This window comes from Pinus tabuliformis, chromosome Q (assembly GCF_031772625.1).
Source record: "Pinus tabuliformis cultivar Carrire ecotype Pingquan chromosome Q, CPIR1, whole genome shotgun sequence".
NCBI classification, from domain to species: domain Eukaryota; kingdom Viridiplantae; phylum Streptophyta; class Pinopsida; order Pinales; family Pinaceae; genus Pinus; species Pinus tabuliformis.
In genome coordinates this window covers 251876417-251894138 of record NC_142296.1, presented here as the reverse complement: position 1 = coordinate 251894138, position 17722 = coordinate 251876417, and positions in this window count along the sequence as shown.

The following is a 17722-nucleotide window of genomic DNA, read 5'->3' as shown; positions in this document are numbered from 1 at the left end:
TGGGATTTTTCAAAAAATTCACATGGTATGATGGTGAGGTGGCTCAAGAAATCGCTCATTCTCTCACTCCACACAACAGAATCCATGCCACTGTTTTAGTTAGAGGCCTCACTATAGATATCACCCCAGAGCTCATCAGTAGGGTCACACACTTCCCCTAGGAATTCCATGGAGAAAAGAAGGCAAAGGAGACAGTCAGGTGGCAAAAAGGAAATTATTTTTAGAAGGTGAAGAACCCATAGAAGATAAAAATGGAGTAGGAAGGGATAGTCTTCCAAACCCATGGAGTGAGGTAGGTTACAAAATCATCAAATATATCTGATGTGAGGGTAGATATAGTGTTGTTTATGGCTACCATTTCAAGATCCTTGAAGAAACAAGATTCAGGGTAGAAACACCAGTTCACCAAAGACTCAACATACCCTATTTCTTGATGCAATCACGCATAGACTCCAACAACAAAGTAAAGAAAGGGAATTACTAACAATTGGCTCACAATGGGTTGATTAGGATCCTCATTGAGGATTCCCTCCAAAACCTCAGAATCCCTATAACATGGTAAGCCTTCAGAGACTTGCTAGTAGAGGATGACATCAAAACCCTCACTTATGATGTTAGTCCTTCTATCAGTGAGGAGGAGGCAAAATAGGAAGAAGAAGATACTGAGTTAGATAAGGATGACGTGGATGGAGAATAAGATAACATAGAGGAACATGATGAAGTAGAAGAAGAAGAGGGAGAAGAGAAGGATGATGATGATGAAACAGAGGAGGAAACTAAGGAAGAAACTGATGGATATGAGGAAGAACCACAAGAGGAAGAAGATAGGAAAAAAAAAGAGGAAGAAGGCATTGAAATAGAAAGGGAAGAACACAAGGAGGATTCACCTAGGGTGTCTCCAGAGGCCAGTAAGAGGGAGGCAGCAATTTCCCTCATTGCTCTCAGCACCCTAGTCAAGAAAAAAGGAAAAAGGAGGCAAACCCTACTCTATTTCATAATAAGAAAGAGCACAAGAATCAAACAAGGGAAGCCACAAATATAAAAAAAAAAAAAAAAAATCCTATTAATATTGAAGATTCCCCTACACCAAGAGACAAAATCCCTTCTCCTAAGTCACCAATCACTTATCTAGGGAGGCCTAGTACCAGATCAACTTCCTCAAAGGGTAATGCCATCCTATAGGATCCACAACAAAACCTACAAGAAGCAAAAACAGTCCTACAAGATACTCTACAAAAACTACAGGAAGAAATAGAATTGAAAGAAAGGTAGGGGAGCAACAAGAAACAAAGGAAGAAGACCCAGAGATAAAGGAACCAAGCCCCCAACCTAAGCTGGACTCCTACTACTGGTTTAATTAAGGAGGGAGGGCAATACCTCAAAATTTTTCCATCCCATTGTTTTTCGAACTTGAGAAGGGGAAGGCCAGAACCCATCGATGGATGCAAATTGCCAAGTCAAAAAGGGTGGAAGGCATTGGACACATGGAATAGAAGTTCATAGAAATGAGTAAAGAGCTAAGTGGCTTAAGGGATAGAGAAGAAATAATGAGAGATCAACTTTAGAGGGAAAATGCATGGCTGAGGGGATAACTACAGGAAAGGGAGAACCAACTAACATGTCTGCCCAACCTCTCCTTGGAGGCCATCTAGTGTATGATTCTAGCTAAATCCTATGCCCTTTACCTCAAATAACAATGGCTCTAGTTTCATATTAAAACACTACCACAAAGGGGCACCATGCCATTTGAGGACTACAGGCAGTTTATTCATCTTTGTGATCAATGTACACTAGAGGATAGGGCCAAATTGGCTTAGTTTTGTTTGCACAACATGGCCCTCCTAGACATGAATTCTTGGGATCCTAATGACAAGTTAGGAGATCTACAATTAATGGCTTTGGCATCATGGATGAACCATGAGGAGTCAAGGGTTGTAGAGATGAAAAGAATATTGGCCAGAGAGAAAAATGAACCTCTTTTCATCAGAGCTGAACAATTAAATCCCATGGCCCTAATCAGCACCCATAATTTGATTACAAATGATCCTCAACTGGCACCTAGATATATTGCTACCTAAGAGCAAGAAATTTCATATTTTGAGGATAGGTTTAGGCTACTAGGATATGATACTATACATGCCTACCTAAGGAGATGGAACACATTGCCACACAACTTGAATATCAGATAATATCACTCCCCTCAAAGGTTGAGAGACGCACTCAACAAGACACATATGTATAAGCAATCAATGGAAAGGTTGAAGGTCAATTGGACAGGCCTAAAACTCAGTCCACCACTACTCCTAGGGATGCTAGAAGGGAGAAAAGAAGAAGAGGAAAAGAGGCAGTGGGAAGAAGTATCAAAGTAGGTAGGATTATATGAACAAGAAGAAGAGGCCACAACAGAGGCATGGGATGTTAGACAGGCTACCAGAGCCATGAAAGACATGGACATTGACTAAGTTGCCTAGAGGATGAGAAACACTTTTAGTTGGGGGTTATCACGAGCCTCATCATCGGGTAATTATGGGCCTTAATTCACCTCCTAGCTTAGTCAAACCAACTATTCTTACAACTTATTGCATACTTTTGATTATATTTTTTTTTATGAGATGAGTTAAAGTTGGATATTTTGCTTTGTGGTCTAATGTGCATTAAATGCAGGATTAAAGGATAAGAGCAAGGAATTTTTGCAAAGTTTTTGGTCAAAAATCAAATTGGACAAGGGAGAGGAATTATAGGAGGTAAATCCTCCTCATTTACTACCCCTCCATTCAAATATTCCTCCATCAGCTCGGAGTGCAAACAACAAATCATGAGGACTAGAATGCATTCAAGAAAGTGAAAGAAAAAGCATCAATTTATCTCGAGTTTGGGAGCTGATCCTCACTAATTTTAAGGAAGTCGTTGGAGACTTCAGATGTATAAGTAGAAAGGCCTAGGACCTCATTAGGATTCAGATTTTTTATTGTAAAACTCTACTCTATCTTCGAGCTGCAAGGCTTGTGATAGTTTTTGACTTAGTCCATTATTTCGATAATAAGAATGAGTTTTGTTTTGAGCAAACACTGAGTTAACTCAGAGGGCTAAAGCTCTTGGGTTATGGCCCAACCATAGTATCTAAGGCTCCTCTTTATTGTACGTGTATGCTAGCATAGATTCATAGTTTAATTGTTCATTTTCTTAAGTAGTTGCATTACATTACAATAGTGTAGATTAGATTGGTTGTATGTTAGTTTGCTTCCATTTTTGCCTTATTTCAATTAGCAAGTTAGCGAGGAGAAAAATATCACCATAATGTTGTCAGCAGGTGTCTCGGCCTCACCTCCTCCCTTTGGGAACATGACTTGAGGAAGAGACCCTTCAGCACCCCCAAAAACACAAATTTTTAGTTCTTTCATGAGAGTTGGAGTTTGTTGTCTTGATCCAGTATTTGGTTCATTTCATTGTCATATTTTTCCATTCCTATATTTTTGAAATAAGATCTCACTCATGCTTTCATTTCTTTAGGCACTTTCTTCATGCATAATATAGGAAATTGATTCATGCTTTTCTAGTTTATGAAGATGTATCTTATTGCATAGTTCTTGGGAGACACACATGTTTTAAGAACATTAGGTAATTCAGGAGGAGATTCAGACTTCATCACCAACAGCCACCTTCCACCTCATCCACCTTAACCATCTCTTTTTCCACCATCACCCTCACTAGTTTTTTTTGTCATTTTTCATTAAAATCACCCTAGATACATTGAACGAATCTAGCCATCTCTTCTCTTGGATATTGAGTCTTGCGTGTTCCTAGACCTTCTAACTCCCCATCCCACTCATCACACACCTTTTTCGATCTTCCCAACACCTCCAACACCTCACAATTAGCTCTCGATTGTACCCTGTAGGTTTCTTGTAATTCCTACAGGATCATCCTGTAGGTTTCTATTACATCTTGTAGGTTTTCCTGAAATGACCTGTTTTGAGGTTGAATTGATGGGGAACCTCTAGAAAGTAAAACACTTCCTCCTAGGAGCCTTCCACACCATCCAACCACTCCATAGACCTTCTATCCATCCCCAACCACCTTCCATCCACCTATCACATCCACAAGAACAATTAAATTGCATGCTTGATTTTACCTAAAAAATGAAAAAAGTGAAAACATATTTAGTTTAGTTTTCTTGCTTATATTTTAGTATGGTTTGATGCTTTTTACTTATGTATCTTAGATAGTAGCACTAGGTTAGTGTTGATTTAGAAGTTCTACTTAGCATAGCTATTTAAATCGTTAATTAGGATATGGTGTGATTTAGCATTACATGTTGTTTTCCTCATTACTGCAGTAGAGTAGCTCTCTTAGAATAGATTTCCTCTTCTTCCATCAAAGAATAAAGCTACTTCTGACTCTATAGAAGCCTATCTTGGAACCCCTGGGGTCTCTTTCCAGATGAATGGTGACGATAGGAAGGACCTTCACTTTTACTTGTACACATAGCACTGTCACCTCCAAGTTTGTACGAACCCTGTGTTGATAAGTAAAGCTAGTAGCACAGGAGTTGCAGCATCCTTGCTGCAATACTAGCGCTCATCACAACACATATATACTTTATTTTGTGTTTCATTCATATATATAATTATATGTTCTTTGCAGTTGCTACACCCTCATAGCACTCCCTCTACCTCCATAGATGCATTACCATTGTTGTTTCCAATTTTGTTGCATTGGAAGTTTCTTGTAGATTTGGTGTGTATATGCATATTAGTTGCTTATTGCAATGCATATTCAAGTATGGATGCTTGTGTTGGAAATAATACTGAGAGGAGGGGTGAATCAGTATTATTAGATCAGTAATTTAATTTTCAAAATTGATTTATATACACTACTTCAGCACAGAGAACTAGCGTGTATACGCAACTGTACTTAATGCAACCAGCGTATATGCCGAGATCTTTTGATTTACCCAAATTATCTTATATTGAACTTTAATCAGTATATCAAGAATTAATTAGATAGTGCAGTAGAAATAGAATAAAGCATCACACATAATAAACACACATGAACACCAAGATATAAGGTGGAAACCCAATGTGGGTGAAAATCACCTGCTGCTGTCATCTCTGTCTTCTTTTAATAATAAGAAAATTCTATTTACAATTTGTACTGGTGCAATCTTATACCAGTACGTAGGCTTCTACTGCAGAAGGCTACAACCTTCTCTCGTTCTCCAGCTTCTACTGGAAGGGAGCTACAACCCCCTAGCTCTTGTACTAGCCATTATGTTTTCTTAGTACGTAGGTGATGACCTATAGAAGGCTACAACATTCTCTTTTTCTTCCAAGGACCATGTTTCATAAATTTTTAGATTAGATCCATCAACAACATCATAAGTGTAATTCAATCATCAAATATATTTGCATCAACCAATCACCTTTTGAACCAACCACAATCGAATCAATCAATCACTTTGACAACCCATCAATTTGATCATTCAGAATACTGTCACCATAATACAGTAACCAGAACCCAGAACATAACCTAGAACTCTGCAATTGTAAACAACAATAACTAAAACATATTTTATAAGGTATACACTACTTTCATGTGACGAACCTGCGTGTATACACACTCTCCTCAAAGCCAACCAACCTATACATCTAAAAATATCAATTCATAATTCTGCAGCTATACCAGACTTTAGTTATACCTATATCATATCATTTACAGAATAATATATGCGTCAGTATTCAGATCTATAATATTCATGAGAAAACCACATAATGATAGTTCATTTTATGCCTTAAGATCCTGATCCATCATTAGATCTAGTCTCTCATCATCCGCTAAGGTTCATCCTTGATTCAAATCCATCAATGCACCATAACCCATTAACCTGCTTACTATATCTCACAGTTCATCATATATTCGATACTTGCACACTTTGGCCTATTGATCTTCTCCTCCTTTTATAGTTTTAGGCCTTTCTCAATACCATGGACCAAAACCACTTAGGACCAATACCTTAGACCTAATACCTAGGGTCAATACCTGGGACCAGATACCTTGGATCAATACCATGGATCAAAATACCATGGAACGAATATTTCAGACCAAAAATTTAGTTTTCCAAGGTATACACGCTTTTCCTTCCATGAAAGTGCGTGTGTACGTATAAGCGACTTGCATACAGTGAACATGCACGTATATGTGGCTTGGTCAATGATGATCCTACATCTACCTCTATTTCTTCATTCTATGAAGACTAATATACTATACTGTGATATTTCATCTGAGTGAGTTTCCTTTTGAACTGATTCCTTGAAGCTGCCCTGCATTTCATCACATCTATACTATTGTCATGCATTCTTTCACATCTGATATCTCTTATGTAGATTCATCTAGTTAACATGAGTGAGTTGTTCTGCTACAAGTGGGTTGCCATTAGGTACAATACATACATCATAATTCCAACAATCTCCCCCTTTGGACTTGATGGCAACAACAACCACACCAAGTCATTCTCCCCCTTTGACATCAAGGGCAAAGGGTCTCCCCCTGAGTACATGCTGAATTCTCTGATATGTTGAAGTGTGCCGATTGAGCTCCTATGACCGAGTCCATGCTCCCCCTGAGCATAGGTAAAGTCTACAAAAAGATGTTCTAAAAGAATACCACGACTCTATACATACATCACAAATGACCTTTCTATCACCAATGATTGATACATACATCCATCTCCCAACCAAGTGAGGATATACCAATTGTTTATACATGTCAAAACAAGAAACATTACATCATCCATCCCATGCAGAGTGGGTTACAAATGATGTCTTTTCATGACCTTTACATGACATATATAACGTAGACCAAATATCTTAAACAAGACCATGATAGAAACAACTATCATATGATTTGCACCATCAGCAACATCTGTCAATAAACATCCAGACCAATATATGTTCGTCATTAGTTCCCAAACTATCATCAACCACGTTCTCCCCCTGTACCTGTTCCACCTGTTCACTGTCAGATCTGTTCATTGCATATGTCAGTAAGAGATATCAAAGAATCATCATCAATCAGATATTCATAAAGTTATCAACAACTTTATGAGGACCAATATATTTCCACATGTTATCAGCAGAGTGAAACCATCATAAAATAGAGCAGATAATTGACTGAACCATAGCAGACCCCTTTTTTTGAGTTTGGCCCACTGCTTTCCTTCAAACGAACAGATACATGACTGTGCCCATAGAAACCTGCGTATGTACGCAACTATTCTTTATGAAACTTGTGTTTAGCCACCTTTCTTTGAAGAAAAATAGGATTTAATAGTAGGATTATCTAGCAACTACTCCTAGATTTTGTCTGACATATTCAAATGTCTCTCTGGGCAGTGGTTTAGTGAATATATCAACAACCTGTTATTTGGAGGGAACATACTCCAGTTTGACCTTTTGTCCAAGCAATTGTTCATGTAGAAAATGATATTTGATGGGTATGTGCTTGGTATTGGAGTGCATGACCAGATTCTTTGAAATATTGATGGAACTGGTATTATCACATAGAATGGAGATAGGTGGAGTACATGTGATCTGAGTGTCTTGCAAGGTTTGCATCATCCAAAGTAGTTGTGTGCAGTAAGATACAACAGCCACATATTCTGCTTCAGTTGTAGATAACACAATTGAACTTTGTTTCTTGCTGAACCAAGACACTAACCTGGAACTCATATAGAATGCACCACCACTAGTGCTTTTTCTATCATCAACACTTCCTGCCCAATCTGCATCTATATATGCATGAAGTGTAAGATCGGTATCTCTAGGATACCATAAACCAAAGTTTTGTGTTCCTTCAATATATTTGAAAATCCTTTTAACTGCCTGAAGGTGTGTTTCTTTAGGATTTTCTTGGAATCTTCCAACTATTCCCAGTGCATGCATGATGTCCGATCGGGTACCTGTTAGATAAAGCAGACTCCCAATCATGGATCTAAAGTTGGTTGATGTACTACTGCTAATTCATAATTTGAGCTAAGACTGCATCCTGTTACCATTAGGGTACATATTGGTTTAGAATCTTCCATGCCGTACTTTTTTAGGATCTGTTTGAGATATTTGGTTTGTGAGAGAAAAATACCATCTTTATTTTGTTGAACTTGTAGACCAAGAAAATAGGTAAGCTCACCAAGCAAGGACATTTCAAATTTTTGCTGCATTACTGAGGCAAAATTCTGACTCATGGATTCTTCATTGCTACCAAAAATGATATCATCAACATACACAAAAATTATTAGCAATTTATCAATGTCCATCTTGGTATAGAGATTGTTGTCTGTTGACCCCTTTGAAAAACCCTATTGGTGGAGATATTTGTCAAGACGGTAATACCAGGCCCTTGGAGCCTATTTTAGACCATAGAGAGCCTTTCTGAGTTTACATACAAGTTTTGCATCATTTCCAAGAATGAATCCTTCTAGTTGTTCAATATATACTTCTTCTTCTAAGTCTCCATTAAGAAAGGCAGATTTTACATCCATTTGGTATACTTTCAATTTCTGAAAACTAGAAAGAGTAAGAAACATTCTTATGGATTCAAGTCTAGCAACAGGTGAAAATGTTTCTTCAAAATCTATACCTTCTCATTGAGCATATCCTTTGCAAAAAAGTTTGGCCTTGTTTCTAATAACTTATCCATTTTCATTCAGCTTGTTTTTGAATATCCATTTGGTTCCTATGATATTCTTATCATGAGGTCTTGGAACTAATTCCCAAGTATTATTCTTTTCAATTTTTTCAAGTTCCTCATTCATGGCCTTGACCCAACATGCATCTCTACATGCTTCATTTACATTTTGAGGTTTAGTGGAAGATATTATTGCTAGATAGCTTAAGGCTTCAGCAATAGTTCTTCTTGTATGCAAACCTGCCCCTTTTTCCCCTAAAATTTGAGTTTCTGGATGATTTTTCTAAACATATCTGGATGGACTATTTTATTCTATCATTATCTCTTCTTTTGGTGCTTCATTGGTTTCTTCTTTAGAATCAGTGTGATTTGATGTGGGAAAATGATCGTCATCTTCTTCATTGTCATAATCTTTGGTTTTTATCTGTTTTGGATCTTTGCATGCTTCATCAACTACAACATCAATACTTTCAATAATTTTCCCGAGACTTTTATTATAACATTTATATCCTTTACTTCAAGAAGAGTAGCCAAGAAGAATACCTTCATCTACTCTGGGTTCAAACTTACCAAGTTTTTCATCAGTCCTTTTGATGTAACATTTGCTTCCAAAAACTTTGAAGTATTTTACAGTAGGAGTCTTACCATACCAAAGTTCATGTAGAGTTTGAGTGCTGTTTACCCGAACATTTGCTTGGTTGAGAATAGTGATGACAGCGAATGTAGCTTCACCACAGAAGGTTGCAGGAGTTCTAGATTCATCTAGCATAGCATGAGCCATTTGTTGAACAATTATGTTCATCCTTTCTACCACTCCATTTTGCTGAGGCTTCCTTGCAGTGGATAACTACCTTCTCATTCCATGTTGTTCACAAAAGTCAAAGAATTCATCCGAGGTAAATTCCCCTCCTCAATTAGATTTGAGGCATTTGAATTTGCGATCTGATTCATTTTCAACCAAATATTTAAGGGCTTTTAACTTTTCAAAGGCTTCATCTTTATGCTTTAGAATACCTATCCAACACATTCTAGAAAAATCATCAATGAACAATATAAAGTATTCTTCTCCACGAGGTGAATTTTTCCTTGATGGTCCACATAAATCAGTATGAACAAGATCAAGAGGCTTACTAGCTGACCCTTCCTTTTTTATGAATTGAAATATGGTTTGCTTACCGAATTGACATGATTTTCATATAGTATTTTCAAGAATGTTGATATCTGGAAGATCACGAACAGCCTGGAATCTACATGCTTTTCTTATTCGAGAAAAGCTTAGATGTCCCAATATTTTGTGCCATAGCCAGTTTTCATCATCTTTGCTTAGATAGCATTGTTTTTGTCCTCCCTTGAGTATGTATAGGTTGTTTGGAGTTCTTGTACCTTTATTCACAGTTTCTCTTGTATCAAACTCACAAACAACACATTCATTTGATCAAAACACTACTTCATTTCCTTGATCACACATTTGACTCACACTCAAAAGGTCATGTTTTAAGGCATCAACATACATAACATTCCCAACATTAAATTTTTCTTTAAAGAAAAAGAGCCTTTATCTTTTATGACAGTAGGAGTGTCATTTCCAAATGAGACACTCTTTTCCATTTCTAAGGCATTATATGAGTGTAGTTTTTCTTTGTCACCTGTCATGTGTTTTGAGCATCCACTATCGATGTACCACTGGTTTTCTTGTCTTTCTGCATACAAGGCTATACCACATCTTTCTATTTGTTGTTCTTTCTTTCTCCATATTTTTGGGTTTAATGGAGTTTTTCCTTTTGAGATATTTGTCGAAATTTACTCTTCCATTCAGATACTTCATGGCCAAAGTTGTTACAAATCGAGAATTCTATTTCATTTTCATGAAGAGAAAAGTAATTATAGGAACTTTTCTCGATCCCTGTCACATTCCTTTGATTTCGTGCTTCTCTAGTCATGATGGTTTTGTAAGAAACACATTGAGAAACTTTGTGTCCAAATTATGACATGAGAAACATTGACCATTAAAGAAGTTCCTGTGATTATTGAATCTACTGACCTGGTGATTGTAGTTTCTATTGATATTCATCTTTGAAGAAAATTGAGTACAATTTACTTTAGGTTGGTTATGGCTTCTGTTCATCCTTGAAGTAAATTGAGCCTGATTTGCCTGGTTATATGCGTTATGACTTTGTTGGCGATTGTCAAACTTTTCACTGCTCTTTGTTGTATCAAGATAGATTTTAGTGGAGGTTGATGGCTTCTATGTTTGAGACACTTCTTCAGTATATCCAAGGCCTGTCTTTATCAGAGGAGAACACTGCACTTTGATAATTTCATTTAAGGTTTCTGATCCTTTAGAAAATCTAAGATTGAAAGCTTTTCTTTTCTCAAGATCCTTTCTTAGACCCACAATTTCACATTCTAGTTTTCCATTGTGTTTTTCTCTTTCAGCAAGTTGGTATGTCAAGGTATATATAATCATATTCTTTTCTTCTAAATAGATTTTGATTTTAGAGATTTCTTCATAAATGTAATATTCATCTAAAGCATCCAAAAAATTATTATCTTCATAAGCCATCAGAAGTCTATAGACATTACTATTTTCATCTTCACAACTATCTGATAAACCATCGCTATCTTCATGAGTATAGTGGCTCTTTTTACTTACAGTTTGTTTTCTATTCCATTTTTTAGATTCCTTCCCTTTATCATATTTATCTTTATGAGGACATTTGGCAGCATAATGGCCAACTCTACCACAGGAAAAACATTTGGAAGGTAGTTTACCTCTGAATCTTCTGCAACCCTGTTGAAGTTTCTTGACAAAGTTTACTTCCTCTTCCTCTTCTGAAAGATGTATTGATTCATTGAGTTCTTCTTTTCATTTTGTTGATGCTTTAAATGCAGCTTCTTTCATATCTGATGGACCTCATTTTGTCATCTCAAAGGTAGTTAAGATTCCGTGAAGTTGTGTCATAGTAATAGTTTGTAGATCCTGCTTTTCTTCTATGGCAGATACTTTTGATTCAAACTTAGCAGACAAGGACATTAAAACTTTTTCAACTAAGGTAACTTCCTTTATCTCTTCACCCAAATTCTTCATGCAATTAACAACCTCATCTATACATGAGAAGTAACTAGCTATACTTTCATCATTATGCATCTTGAGAGTTTCATATTGAATTTTGAGAGTTTGTAGTTTAGCAAGTTTTACCTGACATTCTCCTTCGTAGCTTAGAATGATTTTGTCCCATATTTCTTAGGCGGATTTGAGTTGCATAACTATAGAAAACTCTAATTGCGACATATTTCCTAATAATGTATTGATAGCCTTGGCATTAGTTTCATATTTCTTTTTACCTGTCGTATCTATAGGAATTGATGATGGAAATGTATATATCCTCCTTCCACAATTTCCCAGACCTCTGTTCCAAGTGATTGAGGATAGGTTGTGGTTCTTACCTTCCAATAAACAAATTTTCTTCCATAAAAGATTGGTGGTCTGATGGATCCCCCACTTTCTTGATTACTCATGATGATGGATTGTCCTTAAAGCGATCAAACTTCTTCTAAAGGACCTACTCTGATACCAATTGTTGGAAATAATACTGATAGGGGGGGTGAATCAGTATTATTATATCAATAACTTAATTTTTAGATTTGATTTGTATACACTACTTCAGCTCAGTGAACTAACATGTATACCCAATTGTACTTAATACAACCAACGTATATGCAGAGATCTTTTGATTTACTCAAATTATCATGTATTGAAATTTAATCAATATATCAGGAATTCATTAGATAGTGCAATAAAAACATAATAAAGCATCACACATAATAAACACACATGAACACAAAGATATAAGGTGGAAACCCAATGTGGGTAAAAACGACCTTCTGCTATTGTCTCTGTCTTCTATTAATGATAAGAAAATTCTTTTTACAATTCTTTTACTGGTGCAGTCTTATACCAATATGTAGGCTTCTACATGCAGAAGGCTACAACCTTCTCTCATTCTCCAGCTTCTACTAGAAGGGAGCTACAACCACCTAGCTCTTGTACTATCAGTTATTTTTTCTTAGTATGTAGGTGCCGACTTACAGAAGGCTACGACCTTCTCTTTTTCCTTCAGGGACCACGTTTCATAAATTTTCAAACTGGATCCACAACAACATCATAAGTTTAATTCAATCATCAAATATATCTGCATCAACCAATCACCTTTTGAACCAACCACAACCGAATCAATCAATCACTTTCAAAACCCATCAATCTGATCATTCAGAATTTCCTGTCTTAGAATACAGTAACTAGAACCCAGACCAGAACCTAGAACTCTACAACAACAACTAAAACATATTTTATAAGGTATATGCTACTTTCATGTGCCAAACTTGCATGTATACACGCTCTTCTCAAAGCCAACTAGTATATACATATACAAATATTAATTCATAATTCTGCAGCTATACCAGACTTTAGTTATACCCAGATCATATCATTTACAGAATAATATATGTGTTAGTATTTAGATCTAGAATATTCATGAGAAAAAACACATAATGATAGTTCATTTTACGCCTTAAGATCCCGATCCATCATTAGATCTAGACCCTCATCATCCGCTAAGGTTCATCCTTGATTCAGATCTAACAATGCACCATAACTGAATAACCTACATACTAGATCTCACACTTCATAAGATATTCAATACTTGCACACGTTGAACTAATGATCTTCTCCTCCTTTTATAGATTCAGGCCTTTCTCAATACCATGGACCAAAACCACTTAGGACTAATACCTTGGACCCAATACCTAGGGTCAATACCTGGGACCAGATACCTTGGATCAATACCATGGATCAAAATACCATGGACCAAATATTTCAGACCAAAAATTTAGTTTTCCAAGGTATACGTGCTTTTCCTTCTGTGAAAGTGCGTGTGTATGTATATGCGATTTGTATACAGGACCAAAACCACTTAGGACTAATACCTTGGACCCAATACCTGGGGTCAATACCTGGGACCAGATACCTTGGATCAATACCATGGATCAAAATACCATGGACCAAATATTTTGGACCAAAAATTTAGTTTTCCAAGGTATACGTGCTTTTCCTTTTGTGAAAGTGCGTGTGTACGTATATGCGACTTGTATACAGTGAACCCACGTGTATACACATCTTGGAAAATGGTGATCCTGCGTGTACCTCTCTTTCTTCATTTTGTGAAGACTGATCTTCTATACTGTGATCTTTCATCTGAGTGAGTTGCCTTTTGAACTAATTTCTTGAAGCTGCCCTGCATTTCATCACATCTATACTACTGTCATGCATTCTGTAACATCTGATATCTCTTCTGTAGATTCATCAAATTACCATAAGTGAGTTTTTCTACTACAAGTGGGTTTCCATCAAGTACAATACATACATCATAATGCCAATAGCTTGCATTAATATGGTACATCAAGAGAATGAGAGTGTAATGTTTTAGGAGTGTGAATGCTTTACTAAAAGGTGTATTGTCAAACCACTATGAATGACACGTCAGAAAATCATACAAGAATTATTATTTTATAAACTTTGCGATGCCCCCTATCCCACCATCGACTTATTCCAACAACCAAGGCCCAATTATATTCCAGTTACCATTTGTAACCTATGTTCTAAAATAATCCCCTTTTGTAGTGTATTGGTGTATTTTTTTACTAAGGGTCCCTGTTGGAAATAATACTGAGAGGGGGGGGGGGTGAATCAATCTTATCAGATCAATATAACTTTTCACTTTCCATATTAAGATTCATATGTGATGCAAAAAGTATATATCTAGTAAACATATGATTCAGTTAGTTGATCTCTAATGAGTGCATCAGAACATTATTAACCATATGAGCAGTAAATCAGAGCAGTAAAATAGAACAGATCATCACACACAAGAAGCACACATGAACACCATGATGTAAGTTGGAAACCCAATGTGGGTGAAAACCACCTGCTACAAGTCATCTCAATCTTCTTTAATAAGAAATACCGTTTACAATAGTTTTGTACTAGTGCAGACTTATACCAATACACAAGCTTCTACCTGCAGAAGGCTACAACCTTCTCTCGTTCTCCAGACTCTCCTGAAAGGGAGCTACAACCCCCATAGTTCTTGTACTAGCCGATCCATTTACTAGTACACATGCTGCTACCTGATACAATGCTCCAAAGTTTTCAACTGCTACTGGAAGGGAGCTACCACCCCCTTAGCTCTTGTACTAGCTAAGATACTAGTACGTAGGCGCCGGCCTGCAATCTTCTCTCCTCCAAGTACCACGTTTCATACATTTTCAAACTGGATACACCTGAAGCACAACACATAATCTGAAAGGCCGCGTTTCATCCAATTTTCATACTGGACCCATTAATATCATTGAAGTACATAATCAATCAATCTTATGAATCACCTAATTACTAGATCAATACATATAAAAGGATAATATGTGTGTTAGCAACCCGATCTAGTCCCTTAGATCACATAAATATGAGTCATTATGATCCTGATCCATTATTAGATCTCATCCATCAACACAATCAATCAAACTAAATATGTAGAATACCGACACCATTAAAAAGTCATCAAAACACATCAACAACCTAAAACACCAGTAACATTAAACATCATAGCTCAAATGGTATACGCTACTACAATGAACCAAACCTGCGTACATACGCGCTTTCACCAAAGCCAACTCGTGTACAGATCTATAAATATTCAATCATGACTTGCAACGATTTCAAACTTAAGTTATACCCAGTTTAGATCATTACAAGTGTCAGTATACAGATCTAGAATAAGCATAATCAACTATATAGAGATAGTTCATTTCAAACCATTTGATCCTGATCTATCCTTAGATCTTGTTCTCCGTCAACTGGTGAGATCCCTCTTTAGCTCAGATCCAGATCTGCACCATAACCCAATCACAGTATTCCAGATCTAGCACTTTATCAGATATTCAATAATTCAGATGATGCTTTGCCAAATGATCTCCTTCCTCTTTTATAGTCTTAGGCCTTTCACAATACCACGGTCCAAAACCATAATAACACAATACCACAGACCCAATACTTGGGATCAACACTTTTGGATGCAATACCATGGACCAAAACCATAGGATCAAAAATTGTCAGACTAATACCATGAACCAACCATGAAAGTGTGTGAAATCAACACTTTTGGATGCAATACCATGGACCAAAACCATAGGATCAAAAACTGCCAGACTAATACCATGAACCAATCATGAAAGTGTGTGAAGTTTTCTCTTGCATGAAGGGAACTTTTCTCTGCATGAAAGTGCGTGAACTTTTCTCTACATGAAAGAAACTTTTCTCTGCATGAAAGTGTGTGAACTTTTCTCTACATGAAAGAAACTTTTCTTTGCATGAAAGCCCGTGAACTTTTCTCTACATGAAAGAAACTTTTATCTTCATGAAAGTGTGTGAACTTTTCTCCACATGAAGGAAACTTTTATCTTCATGAAAGTGCGTGAACTTTTCTCTACATGAAAGAAACTTTTATCTTCATGAAAGTGCGTGAACTTGAAAATAACTTTGCTGCACTATAATTTATCATCTGTGTGATTTGCCATCAAGGACAACACTTGTCTCATAATGCCAACAATCTCCCCCTTTGGATTTGATGACCAAGCTAACCTGAGAACTTTCATCTAATTCCTTTGAGTTGTCCGACACCCCATGCATTTCGTCACATCTGATATCTCTTCCGTAGATTCATCTAAATATGTATAGGTGAGTTGATCTTCTATGAGTTGATTGCCATCAAGTACAACACGTGCATCATAATGCCAACAATATCCCCCTTTGGACTTGATGGAAATAATACCAAATCACTCTCCCACTTTGACATCAAGGGCAAAGAACAAACCAAGATATTCTCTTCCTTTGTTGTCCATACTCCCCCTGAGTATCTGCTGAAATATCTGAATGGGCTCCCCCTTTGTATATGCCATGGTGCACCAATCTGTCCATGCTCTTTCTGAGAACATGCTAAAATCTCTGCTATGTTGAAATATGTTGTTCATGCTCCCCCTGACTGTAAGCAAGGTCTACAAAAAGATGTTCTACAAGAAGAACATGACACTATACATCATAAATGACCTTCCTATCACCAAAGACTCATACATACATCTATCTCCCATCACAATGGTGATATACCAAAAGTTTACATATGATAACATAAGAGAATAACACCATTCATCCCAGGCACAGTGGGGAAACCAACATAGGCCGTTACATGACCTGAAGAGATCTCATCAAATGACTACAATAGATAGAGACACACTATTACATCATGAGTCTTGATATGACCTTTACATCGAATGATATACATGACATTTATAACAGAGACTAAACACCTAAATAAGATCATGATAAACATCAGCAACGACACTGTATGATCTGCTCCATAGCATCTATCATCAAAAACTAGACCAAAAACTTGTATTAGTGCATGAATCATCAAGGTATGTCCGTATCAACTCATCCTTTTGAACAGAATCATTCACATTCTATCATATGTGAAAAACACCATAGCCATCTAGATCTGCATGAACCAAGTATCATCAATTGGGAATATCTGCATCAATCAACATATGAAACAACCTATAATCATATAGGTAAGAACTCATCATCATCATGTCTCCAACAATGCAACTTTGAATAATCATCCATGTATCCAACCAACAATCCTCATCCATATATGTGCCAAGAAGCCCGTTCGTCTATGATGGTACCGCCATAACCATTCTATATACTTGAGCAATGATTTGGAATGGTACACTAGCTGGTAAACGGGGTCTGCCTAGTTGATTCCAATCGAAGGAAACAACTAGGTTGCTTGGAGGTGGGACCAAACTTCCCTCCTGCGGTAAAGGAATGGGTAAATTGCCCCCATGTTCATTGGAGTTTGTGTTACGAAAAGAATTTGGATGGTGTTATCCTTGTTCTCTTCGGTGACTGTATCATCTGAATATGGAACCT